Raw genomic sequence first — 14079 nt, 5'->3', positions numbered from 1 at the left:
CAGTTTGCTTTCAGTATTTTGAGAGAAATGAGTCTGAGCACAGTTATCCCAGAGTTTGTGGAATAAAGTAACTCCAATGCAACTAATTGCTGTTATTACTCCATGAACCCGCTTGCTTGGTGATGGATCTTTCAGAAAAAGAGAAGGGGAATGATGAGCCAAGAACAGCGAGTAAATCAGAGCTGGAAAACTCCTTGACCACTCTCTGCTGATGATTTTACTCTAATTTTCCTGGTGAACATTCCTTTCCGTTTGCAGAGACCACAAGCACCCCCAGCCCAACCGTGTGGCTGCACAGAACCCTTGGGCTGTCAGCTGCTCCTGAGTGATGCATTGTTCCAGCTCAGGACTGGGGGAACCATGGCTCTCCTGGCCTGGCTGGGAGCTGCCAACAAGAAAAGCAAAATAGTGGTGTCCTCTATCCAGAAATGCTCCTCAGGGAGAATGAGCACCATTATTAAAGCTTGCTTTCTCTCAGAATAACCAAGATGTTCCATTCTGCTGGTTACACAGTCATGGCAATTTGCCTGGAAAATGAAGGCTAGAGGCTCTATTCTAGCAGGAGCAGAGTGTTTCTAAGAACTGGACTCTGATATTTTGTGGAATCCCTTTAATCCTGGTTTTCTCTGTGCTCTCTGCTTTCTCAATGTGCGTTGCCTTGTTCTCATAGCAGAGTGGTGTGGAGGGTTTTAAACATGATGGAGAAATATTTGTCTGCCTATGAACTAGTTCTGAGTTGCTCCTGGGTATGCCATGACTGGAAAATTAGGGAAACTGGAAGCAGGAAAGGGTGTGTAACATGGGATGGCAATGGTGGGGGTTAAATTAATGCAATCAATTGCTGTGGTACAGAAGATCAGAGAGCTCTGAACAGACACTAAACAGTACTCAGATAAGTTAGAGAAAATAACAGCAGAAAGTAAGACCAGACTTCTCAAGAGTGGCCAACTCCATCAGAGCACCAAAATAAATCTTGATGTTTGGGATTTTAGCAGCAGCAAATAAAATCCTCTTGTATGGTTTTCATGAACAGAAGCAGGAAGGTGTGAACTTCAGAAGGACAAAACAAAAAGGGAGGGGGAAATTTGTTCCATTTGGTTTCTATATTTAATTTCTGGTTACTTTCTATTTCATAGTTGTCCAATATAATGTGAAAAAGATACAATGATCCCTAAATCTCTATTTTAAATGCAATCACCCTCCTTAAATTTAATCATATAATGTTCCTGCTCATTAAACTTCCAAACAGCAGTGTGTGCAGCTTCAGGAATGTAGAAATGTATTGTAGTATTAAAGCAGGAACTGCTATTCCACGATTCTCTCATAGTTTATTTTTTTCTCTATTGTCCTTCCATAGACCAGAGGATATATCCTTTTTTAAAGGAGATTTTAACAGCTGCTAATAATTTCTTATGGCCATTATTAAAGTAGAACATTAAATAGAAAATTTCAAGTGAAGAGATGCCCACTTTTATCTTAATATTTTGCTTCTTAGCTACTGATAAAACCCAGGAAATTGTTTGAAAAATTACCAGAAATCAATTCAATCATTTGCATATAGCAATAAAAGATCATTTGCATAACTGTTTTGAATGGAAAATGCTGCAGTGCTGATAATTCTGGGTGCATTAGGAGAATCGGCTGGACCTATGCTGGTTTTTAATTTGCTGTGTGCCTGAGATCAGGGTCAGAAGGAAGTTGGAGGAAATTGCTCCCTTTAGAAGTCCTGTTTCTTTAGATATTGGGTGGTTCCAGCATCTACCAGCCTCAGCTCTAAAGGGAAGTCTCTTATGTAATGTGCTGCAAATCCTAAGCTTCATGTAAAAAGCTGTGGCTCATCAAACTCATGAGCACAGTAAGCAGGGAAATGTGATGTTGCAATGCAAATTACATCAGTGCTGCAGATACAGTACATTTGGTGGTGCTGCTGCTTCAAATTGCTGACTTGTGATTTTTTTTTTTTCTGGACCAACTGAGTCATCAAGTTCAGTGTATTTGGAGTTGCTTTATTTCCACAGCAATTCTGCTTTCAAGTGGTTGCAGTGAAAATACATCACAATATTTCCTGCATACCTTAGTGAAAGTCATTGTTTCTAATTTTAGGTTTTACGTTATGTACAGCTGCGACCCTTGGAAAAGGAGAAATCTTCTTTATTCATATCTGACTTGAGCCTAAAAGTTAACAAACACCAGGACCACACTTGACTGCACTAAATACAATCTACAGAAGCAATTGCAGGGTCCTTTCCTGTCATTTCTTCTTGGATGTGGGGTTTTGAAGGGAGTCAACCTCCTACAACCCAGCAACACCTGGTGTGGCTTCATCTTCTTTCAAACTCCATCTTTGTTGTCAAATGTTGCTCAAATCCAGAGAGGAGGGCTTGCAGCTCACTCTGTAACTCAAATCTGTTTGTAGCATGAAGGATGAGGAGGGATGAGGTCAGGGCATGGCCAAAGGACCAGCAGGGTCAGGAGCTGATGGCAGAGTTCCCACCTGCACAGAGCCACTTGTGGGTTCTGCCTGCTCCTGTGTCCTTGCCACATCTCCAGGCTTCTGGAGCCTAATCCAACCTTTCCTCTGGGGCAGCAGGAGCTGGGGAAATGTAAAAGGATTGCATATAACATCAAAAGGGGTACAGCAGAAAAAACAGGCCTGGCTTCTGGAAGTCCCTGCTGGTGCAGGCACAGAGCATGGCAGCTTCGTGGGAGGAAAAAGGATCACTCTGGACAAAAGATCACAGAAGGAAGTGGAGAAACAGCTCATTGTTTCAAGAGTAATGCAGTAGAGCAGACAAGTCTGCCAATCTGCAGGGCTGAAACACCACTGATCACTGAAGCATTTTTAGGCAGTTTTGTTGGTCTTTTTGTAAAACATGCATGCAAAGTAAATATTTAAAAAATGCTTGTTTTGCCAAAATGAGAAAGCACTAAAGTTTGGTAGACACCAATCAAGTATTTGAAAATATTCAGAAGTAATTGCAACCTCAGAAATCTCTTAAGTTTAATAAGACCAACACTAGATACCAACGTGAGGGGAAAAAGACTGTACATTCCCTTGGCAAAAGATGGGAACATATTTGTAAAGATGGTTTAAAAGCTTCTGGCATAGAGCAGAGCATGGGCTCAGAGCAAATATATTCCATACATCACTGGAGCCTAACTCACAGGCTGGCAAGTGTCCTGCAGACTGGGAGTTTTAAGTTTGTTTTTTTTTGCTTGGATATTACCTGTTTTCATACAGTTGTCTCCCTGCTTTTGAGCATTTCCTGGTTTGTGTGAGCTCAGCTTGTCCTCTCTCTTCCTGTGGACTACAAGCACACCCCAATTTTAAGTGTCTTAAATTTTTTAGGAAAAGCCACAGAGCTCTTCCTATTTAGTAAACAGGCTTAGAGGCTGAGAGCCTGGTGAGTGAAGGATGTTCAGAGAGAAGAAATAGCCTTCAGATTTTATTTCTATGTATGAAATGAGTCTGAATTCTCATCTATTTGAAATCTGCAATATTTAAGAAGGAAAATGCTCAGCTTAACCACGGTGCCTATCACTAGGAAAAAAACTAGATAACACATGATGTGTTATATGTAATTAGTGGGAATTAAAGGCCCGCTGCAGTAATTATGTCTTTGCTTCTGTGGTGTTGATGTTGCATTGCTGATGTTGCATGTTCTGGCTGTTGTCTGCTGCAGAGCAGTGGCCTGGGGGTGACAGAGAAACAGAGGGTGAGAAGTACCTGAGGAAGAAAGGGTGGGGGCAGTTTGTGCACCCAAAATGGTTTCTGCACCCAAAATGATGTCCTGCCCATGTTTGGGCCAAGCCCCTTGTCCTTGCTGAAGTGAGAGAACAGAGCTCCCCGAGAAGGACAGCAGGGACTGTGGGGTGACCTGCCTTGCTCCAGTTCTCCCAGGAGGTTCAAGAAGGGACAACAGTGACGTTCACTCTTCCTCATCCTTTACCACCTTCTGTGTTTTCCCTGCCAAGTATCAGCTAACGTTTGGGTCGGGAAGATGTGGGAAAAGAGCTCTGGACAGAATTCCTTTGGCGGGAGCTAGATGGCGCCGTGGAATAATGCTCCAGCCCTTTACCTGGGTGCTCTGGGGCAAACCCACCTCTGGGCAATCAGTGTGCTGGGGGAGTATAAACCCAGACCAACGGGAATATCCATGTCCTGGTGTCCTCCCGAGCGCCCAGCGCCTGCTGGACATCAGCAAGGAAGCGAAGCTGGAATTGTGCTGCTGCTGATGGGGTCAGAATCCTTGGCTGGACACCGGGAGCTGCCATGGGCTCACTCCAGTGGTGGGCTCTGACAGGGCAGGTGGCTGGGACAGCAGAAACCCTGCACTTGCATTAATACATCCAGGTGGAAAGAAGAACAGCTGTTGATGTTACCAATGAAAGTTGTCCTCTTTTTATTTTTTATCTTCTTTTTTAAAAAATTTTTGAGATATTGTATATTAAATAAAACAAAAGCAAGGAACCTACAACCTCTACATAACTCCTCTTGCAACACTGATATGTATTTCCAATTTTTCAGGTTATTTCTCTGGTGATGTCAAAGGATACTCCCCTGGAATCATCCGAACTTTCCACTGAACTACTTTTAAAAGAGGAAAAAAAAAGGCAAGCACACAATAGAATAAACTGGAAAGCACATCTCTGTGCACAAATGTCAGCACACTGCCGGGTATGGGATTTGTATTCAAACAAAGTTTTGCTCTTTCTTTTTGTGAGGGAAAAAAGAGTCTTACTTAAAAACAAATGGCTCATAAAACAATGCAAAGAGAGTGGGGAAGACCACTTTATTGTGAAAAACTGAAAATTCAAAGAGCAGCACCATGTGAGAACTCAAAAAGCAGTCAGCAATGGGAGCAAACATGGGACAATTTGGAGGATGATCAGTGGAAGCTGGAAAATGTTTAATGGGGGCTCCATACCCAGCTCAAGCACATGCACTGAATTGTTCTGTGGCTCCTGTGAAGCAAACTGAGAGATAACCAGCTTCAAACTCTCCAGCCCCTCATCACTGTCACTGGCCCCAGCTGCTAGAAAAAGGATGGATGAATGGCTGGCCTAGGAAATGGGTCATCCTTTGGCCTCTAGGAAGGTTGGAACAACATGAAGCTGTCACCAGTCTCAGCAAGGCTCAGAGCTGTGTGGGGTGCCCAGACCAGAATGGTTGTCTGCCTTTTTCTCTGGGGTATCTGGTATCATCTGTGACTAGAAGTGTCACTGGTGGCAGACCCAGGTCCACCATCCCTGGGGAGAGGATGCTCTGCCCGGGCCCCTTCCCACCCTCTGTCTCCTGCCCATTTCAAATGCTCAGCACCAGGCAAAGAGGGGCTCCCCTCCACCCTGTGCTGCCCTGATATGAATAGCTGTTTTCAACCTTCTACAACAAAACAAACAAAACCCTCCCCCAAAACAAACCAAACCAAAAATAAAACCCACGAAAATAACCAAAAGACAAAAGAAGAAACCCACAGGAAAAAAGGAAAAAAAGTAAACTTTAGACAAAATACCTTGGGAAGACACTCCCAAGGTTTGTTCCAGAAAAGATTGGAGATGTGTGCGTCTTTGAGTCTCCTCATTGACCGTGTGAGGGGACAGACATTCACCAACATTCTTAAAGCTTTACTTCTTCTTCCTATTCTTTTCCTGACATTTGCTGTTTTATGCTCTCTGGCAGCCAGCAGAGCTCCACTGATGCTGACTTGCAGAGCCCACAGAGATACGAAGGAAATATTTTTCCTAGCAACAAGCAGCACACGAAAACACCAAGAGCCGCTTCCCCTGCTCATATTTCCCTTTGGTTTTTTTGGTCATCTGGTGCTGAGATAAGAGCTGCATGGTGGAACCTGCAACTGCCTAGTGTTTTCTGAGGCACTCTGGAATGGAGGAATGCGTGGAATTTGTCTGCAGAGCCACGGTGCTGAGTGGGAATGCTGCCCACCATGCCCAGCTGTGTCAATCCCTGGCTGCTTATCCCTGGCTGGTCCTGAGGGACCTCAGGTGGCTCTCCAGGGCCCTCAGGTGTCTTTCCAGTCAGGAAAGAGGTGCATGGCATCACCCTAAGGTGGTATCTACATCTAGGCTGTGTGGGGCAGGTCCTTTGGGAGCAATGCTGCTGCCTGAGGCACCTATTCCCAGAGAATCCTTCACAGGTGAGGGTCTTGGATGCTGCTCTAATGAGAATCTAACCATTAATAAAGGAAAATGGGAGCATGCCCAGCTGCCAGGGCACCGAGGAGCCCTCTCAAGCACATGTGGTACTTGAGTTCCTGAGCAAACAGGAGAAACATGGGCACTATTCCCTTTCCTGTGGAAACCTGAAGAGGAAGCTAGGGATGGTGCTTCATCCCTAGGGAAGGATTTTCTATTTATTCTCTGCTGGTGAGGCAGGGTTAATGTGTTAACATTATTTTACCCAAAATGTAGTTTTCTGGGATTTAATTATTAGCCATGTGGGGGCAATGACTGGTCCTAGTGTCTGCTTGTGAGTAACTCCCCCATCTTCCCTGTCCTTGCTTAGCCATCCTGAAATAGCATCCACAGCTGGGAGTGAAGAGGGGCTTTGTCAACACCAGCAAATCCCTGTTCCTGCCTCTGCAAGGTCAGGTGCTTAACACAACGTGTCCAAGACTACAACTGCCACCAGTAAGGAGCATGGAGAGTCAGGAAGCAGTTGGGAATTACACAAATTCATGGGCAAAGTTGAAATAATTCTCAAGGCAGAGCCAGCCTCTGAATTTAGGGCCAGCCTCACACCTACAGGGTGACTATTTAGTGAGTAACTTCAGCGGGGTTAGGATGGAGCCCAGGAGGTTCTTACTCATCGCTTCATGGGTCACTGACAAGAACAACAGCTGCAGAACATGGTCCTGTGTCATCAGTGTGTTTCCTGAATTCGTCCTCTAATATTTTAGAAGAATTTACCCCCTGGAAAAGTTCAGTAGAGCAAACTGAGAAGCTCTGTCTGCAGTGGAACACTTACTTCTGTCGTTGCCTAGAAATTGCTTGCATGAAGATAGGAGCAAGTCTGTGAAACCGGTTTGAAAGCAGCATGTAGGCAAGAGAATATGCACTTCAGGCAGACATATATGTCCCAAGATAAGAAACTGTCCTGCAGGCTGAAACTGGAGATCAAAATCTTATATTTTGCCTGAATATAGATCTACATTACAGTGTGATTCTTACAAACTCTGCTTAGCACTTCCATGGTTCCTGTGTGTGGACATGGAGCTGGTTTTTTTGCAGTGAAACTGCAAATACAGCCCAATGATGATGATTTTACATGCTCTAAAAGAATACTGAATAGCAAAAGATAAAGTTTTAAAAATAACCCTTCAGGGTTTTTTTAACTGAACTTGAACTCTTAAGGGGTTTCAGATTTGCCAGTTGCTCATTACAATTTATCCGGGAATTGTATTGCAGCGAACATCCTAACGTGTAGGGACCAGATAGAAGACCTAAAGGCTCTATTGTGTGAGGAAGGACAAATCTTCTGGTTTATCCTTCACTTTGGAGAAGAAAACAATGTGAGGAAATGGTGTGTTGATCAGTATGTTGCACACATCGTGCTCTATAGAATGAGAAACACAGGGCAGTTGCCTTCTACCCATTCAAATAATGTTCTGTGGGCAGGTTGGTAAGGTACATACCCTGCTCCATATAGTGCTTAATGGCTTTTTGTTATTTATGTTCTGAACTGTAGCTGAAATATTATAAATATAAATCAGAGTAAATTCAAAAGCATCCATTTTTTTCAAGACAGAAGGGGAAACATCCCCTCCTTGCAGCTAATAATAGGATCAGCAAATTGTTAAACAATTAAATTGAAAAATTTTAATAATAGGTGCTTTATGCATGTTAAACAAAACCTCAATAAGCTTTCTGTTTTATTGTTCAACTGTATGTATGAGTCATAAGGAAAGTGTTAATGTCCAGGATCGGATATGAATCACGTATTTGTGAACAATCTTGCAAGGGCACCGAAAGCCCAAACACATTTATTCCCCGTTGTAAAGTCAGCTCTGCACTTGGAAACTGAAAGTGTAATCAAAGTGAGAGTTTATTTATTAACCAGTGGGTGCTGTGCATCTTATTTACACAGATTGATAATGAGGGGTGAAAAACAAGGGAAGAAGCTGGTGGTGCACGGGGCTCTATGTCCCTGGGATACAAACCACAAAAGGAACCTGAGCTGCATCAGCACCAGCCACTGAATACTGAAAGGGTTCTGTGACTTTAAAAGGCAATCCCCTATTCATTAAGGCAATCCAAATGGCACCTATTTGTGAGGAGAAGTGCCCCATTCCCTTAGAAGCTGACTCGCAGCATTTGTTGTTTTGACTGCTTTAGCATCAAAAAGGGTGGGAGAATTCACTTCAAGGGGAACACACAAAACCACGGGAATAACTTGGGTGTTAATTATATAATGCATTGATTTGCATCACAGGTAGATGACTGCCATCACTGAACTACAAGCTCTTTGTGCTGGCTGGTTTGGGGCTTGCTGAGGGGACCAGGTTCTCTGTAGGAAGTAATCTCACCTGATAATTATTTCCAATCACTTTTAGTAAGCGTGTTTCCAATTACCTCTTCTCTGGAAAGGAAGGCTGAGTTGCCTATTCTGGAGGAGGTTTGGAGCCAACTGCCAGAACTCATGCCCAGAGTTTTAGGCTATAGAAGTTTTTTGAATTTTAACTTTTAGGTTTAGGGGAAATATAGGTCAGCCTCTGATGCTGCTTGACCTTGAAAAACATCACTTTTTCTTGTCTGTTTTCCCTAAATAGACCCTAAAATCCATTTTGCTAAGTTGCAATAGGGATTGTCCACTGCCCATCCCATCCTTTACTGAGCAAGCTGCTGCTGGATTTTAGCTGTGCTGGGAGCGCATGACTGATACCATTATGGCACATAGCATGGAGCTGCTTTAGAACATGACTGAATTGCTGCATGGAACACGACTGAATTGCTGTGGACTTGCGAAGGTATGTCCTCTCCTGCCTAGCTCATTCATGGCTTTCTTGTAATTTTAAACTATACTTAAGTTTTAGCAATAACTGAAGTTTTTGTACTTTTGTCTATCTAAGGTTAGTTTAACACTGCCATTCTGATCTTACAAGACCATAAAAATCTGGCTATCAATGATAATGTTAAAAAAAAGTGAGAAGTAGAACAAATAACTTGGCAAGGCTTTGACTGAGCCTGTACTTGTATGGGGAATTCCTGGCCCTGTACTCCTAGCACCAAACCTCACCTGCAGGTAAGAAATGACACATATTTGCCAAACTTCCCTGCTGGAGAGTCTGAGCAACTGGTTTTGCCACACATGGAAATGTGGCTTGTGCTCTCAGGTGACAGGATGCTTGGAGTCACAGCTTGGCACACTCCTGGCCTTTTTGGGAGGTTACTGAAGCCACCTCCAGGTTTTCCCCCATGGCATGGCTTTGAATGTTGCGGATGCAAATATGTGTGTGTGGGCTAACTTTAAAGAAAGCAACCATTAGTGTTTTACTCAAAGGCGATCTAATTGAAGTCAGCTTTGGTGATCTACAGGGTGAAATCTACAGTGATTTTACAGGTAAACTTCATTTCCCAGAAACTTCCAAGTCTATCCAGGTCCTCAAATAAAAATTTTTCTTTTTCACATGTTAATATTCACATGTTTAAAGCTAGGCAGATGCACAAGGTTTGCAATAACAAAACCAAATATATAAAAAATTAGAAATAGTTCACTTTGCTGTTTTGGTCAGTATTCAAGTTCTGATTAAGTAGATGTGGGTTTTTTTGTGGTGTCAGACCTAAAAATCCCTGAAACCTTTTGCTGTTGCAGAAACATGAATTGACAGTGATTAGAGATGCTTCCTCCTTCAGGCTGTGTTTTCTTTCTGTCTCAAAGTGGGATGCACCACCTGCTCTGTTTAAGTAGAAGTAGGGAATGTCTACCTTTAATACATAACCCTTTTCACATCATCGAATTTGGCTTTTTAAAAAATTTTGTTACGTTCTGTAGGTGTCACCTGCTTTGAGCAACTTAAGTGGGAGCACAAATACAACTGTGCAAAGCAATGGTGTGTTGATGCTTTATGGCAAAGTCCTTTCTGGATGCTGAAATAAAAATATTGGAATGTACTAGAATTTAACCATCTTATTGCAGACACGTGGATTGGTCTGTCTTGCTGTTCTGACCACATTTACGTTGTTGCTTGGTGTCAGATGGTGTCTCTGGATTACATCCTTCAGGGATGTATTTATGTCTCCAGCTAGGGTCACACAGGGATGTGCTCAAAGAGCACTTGCACTGCAGCCTAGTGGGAGCTGACACTTTCTCACTTTTGTGTTTGTCACTGTCTAGAGTGAGAATAAAAATAAAGGAACCTCCCTACAGTGCAAAGCAGCTTGACTTACTCTTGTCTTTGTGCCTATCCTTGTTGTTGAAGCATTCCCAAAAAAAGGGATGAGGGTCATGCCTGATGGTGTTGTAGTTTTGATGGAGTTTAAAGATATCTTACAACCTTTCCTGTTACCTCTGTGTGCAGTCCATAGTAATTTTGGGTGCAGCCTGATGATTTTCCTTATTTGTAGCTTCAGCAGTGGGTCAGATTTGTTAAATTTTTTTTTCTCCTTAGAAGATAAAGTGCATCTCCATCCCTTGTCTACAAGAAGTCTCCCTGGCTTCTGCCTGCCCTCAGCAGGGTCAGCTCACAGGGCCTGCTCAAGGTTGAAAATTTAGGCTTTGCTGCCATGCATTGTCTTGGGTTAAAAAATGACTGTACTGAGCTGATTACCAGGGAACATGCAGTTTCCTTATTGCTGATGAGAGGGCTGCAATACGTGTCCAAATCCCATTAGTGGAAATCTACTCACTGCAGAACTATGCAAGATTTTTCAGAACTCATGTTAGTATAATTGTACAAATATGAGGTATGAAAGGGAATAAACCTAATTTTATGAGCTGTTTCTGTGCTATTGCAGTGTTGGTTTTTGTTATTTTTTTTTAATTTTATTTTAAAGGCTACAGTCTCTGGTGGTACAGGGTCAAAAATTGTTCATTAATATTTCATAGTTTGGAGATGCAAGAAGTGTCTCTATAAGATGGTAGTTACACATCTCACGGAGTCCAGACCCTAACAACCAATATTCTGCAGAAACCCAGAGCAGCTGCCAAGCACTCAGTGCTGGGACTGTGAGTGGAGGTGAGCTAAAAATGGTCCCATCTGCACTGCACTTTTAAGGTGCTTGTGTTTAGCGGTGCTTGGCTGCTTGTAGGAATTGTGGAGCACCTGACTTTATCAGACCCTCTGCTGCTGAGAGAACAGAGTATCACCTGAGGGGAGTTTTTAACTCCTCTACCTACTGGAAGATGCCACATGAAAAATTCGCAAGTCCCAAAGGAGTGTTGAACATTTCTGCTTCTCTGTGGTTACCCAGGAAGAGCAGGAAGGATTGTCATGTCTAGAATGCTCTTAAAGATGCTTCAGCCAGTTTATAAACATCTTCACCTCTGTATCAAGACCTCAAGGGAGGCCTATATTAGAAGTGTGTGGGGTTTTGTCCCAAAATACAAACATTACTGTTAAATGCAATTATTGGGGGATATTTAACTGAACCACCTTAGTGTGAGTTTAAAAAAATAGAGGACAGAATTAGATGTAAATTAGCAGCAGTGGAAAGATACTTAGCTGAGTTTAAGCTTTTGTACACTGCTCTCTATATATAATGAGGAAAAACTGCACAGCAGAAGCATTTATTGCTAGGTTAAGTTAAAAGCTGTACAAACTCCATTTAACTGCATAAGTATTGGCTTTTAGGTATGAAAATAAGTATATTTTATTCTGATAGTAACATTTTATGGCTCACATTCATTGGCTTGCTAATATTCATCCTAGAAATAAGAATATCATAGCTACTCATGTATAGCTAAATTATAAATTATTGCTGTGTTCTGCTATGGCAGCTACAGGAGGATAATATTAATCCTAGAAATAAGAATATCATAACTACTCGTGTATAGCTAAATTATTGCTGTGTTCTATTATGGCAGCTTCAGGAGCTGGGTTTTGTGTGCCAAGGGTTTTTTCAGAAAGTGATTCATTCTGCAGGAAGAGATGTGCAGTAAGAGGAAACAATGCATCCATTAAAAGTTACTGCTCTCCCTAACAAAACAAAACAAAAAACCTAAACAACAACAACAACAAAAATGGGGACAAACACAAACCAGAGGGGAGATTTTGTACACCTCCTTTGTTCCATGAGGGATCTTCCCCAATAACAGGAGTGCTCCAGTTAACCTCTAAGCAGTGACAACCTTGAGAAATATGATTAGGATAACAAGTGGATTGTATTTTTTATTTCCCTCTCCTCTGTTTTCTTAACAACAACAACAACAAATCCCAAGTAGGCATTCAACCCAAATATTTCAGACACTGGAATTAGCACACTTGGGTTTACATTCCCATGATTCCCTGTGGTCGATACCTTTCACTGGACTGTTGATAATCACTGGTTTTTGTTTGCTTCTTCCATTTTAGGAGCTCTGTGGGTTGAGTGGCTGTTTGTACAGTATTATTAACAAATGTGCCAGTACTATGCCACTGTGAACAATTATTTCCTGTTTATTATCAGTCCTTTACAGCCTGCTTGTCACTTTTTGGGCAGGTAACTGTGCTGTGCTGAGCTGCCAAGAAAGGAGCTAATACTAAGAAAAGGCTCAGGGAGACTTCATAGCTTAGAATAGTTTATAGGGGCAGGTGTAAGAGATAAAGGAATAATGTCATATTTATTGGTTTAGAAGATTCTAGTGAGGGCCATAAAATGCAAGCCAGAGCATTAGAACAGAAAGTAAGTGGTGTTATTTTTGGAGATTTTTTGATTTGCTGTTTTTCTTTAAGCTTGCTACCCCAAACATTGTAATGCTTTGCAGTACACTTGTCTGCTTTCTGATTTTGTTGCCTTCAGATTAACCCAGCCATAACATTCTTTCTTTAAAAACTAGAAACACAAGCAAACTCCTGATTACTCAGAGTAGTAAGTTAAAACAACCAAACCAACCCACACAAATATTGTGAGATCAATTTAGAATGCATTTTGAGCCAACCTCTTCTTAAACAATTAAATGTCTCTGGTTAAGGTTTATGCTAAATTAAAGGATTCAGAACCATTACTGGGTAGGAAATTGAATTCAGAATTGGAGGACTGGAAGTGTCTGACAGCTGTTTTTATTAGAGCTGTGGAAATCTGGTCTGCCCAGGAAAAACATCAGGTAGCCAAGTTTAGGACAGTCTTTCTGCCTTTGACTGAAACTGGGGCTTGCATGAAGGCCTTACAGTGAGGCCTTCAATTCCTGAATGAGCATTCCATTTGTGTGTCCCAAAATCGGAAGGGACTCCTAACAAATACCCTGGGTTTGGCTCATTTTTGTTGGAAAGGGCCCCTTAGGAGGTTTGTTGCCTTTGAGTCCTGTCTGGTTGCACTGGGAAATATTTACAAGCCACACTTCCTCACATTTGGAAGTACAAAGGCAAGACTTCTACTCTGCAACTAGTTTGTGTCCAGTCCTTCATCCCCCAGGCTGTGTGTTATTTGTCATGCCTCTAGAAGCTCTCAGGCACCTGAGTACCTGTTTATCTGAAAGGCATGGAGCAGATGCCTCTGTTTTTTGTATCTGTTCCATTCAGGTTATTTCCTCATTGCACCATGACTATGCTGGCTCAGACCTACCATTATGTTAAACAGAACTTGTAATAATCCACTTAAAACATAACACATTTATCACTTGCCTCAGATCAAATTTGTGTGGCTTCAAAGGCTCTGATGAAACCATGGGGATGTAGAACACTGGCTTTATCTGTATGTGTTACACTCTGATGGTTGGGTGGTTTCATTTGGATTTTTTTTTTAAAACACATTGAGTTCAATACTGCAAGACTCTTCTGAGATGTTTCCCATCCTTGATGTCAATCCAAGTGTCTCAATAAATCCAGGGTTTACCATAAGATTATTTCCTTTTTCCTACCTAGAAAAAGTGTTTAAGCTGCTCTGTTTATCTGTGTCAAGGTATTCCTGTTCTTCCTTGCTGTCCCT

This window comes from Zonotrichia leucophrys, chromosome 5, assembly GCF_028769735.1.
Source record: "Zonotrichia leucophrys gambelii isolate GWCS_2022_RI chromosome 5, RI_Zleu_2.0, whole genome shotgun sequence".
NCBI lineage: Eukaryota > Metazoa > Chordata > Aves > Passeriformes > Passerellidae > Zonotrichia > Zonotrichia leucophrys.
The sequence above is the reverse complement of the archived record's forward strand: the minus strand, read 5'-3'. Positions refer to the sequence as shown.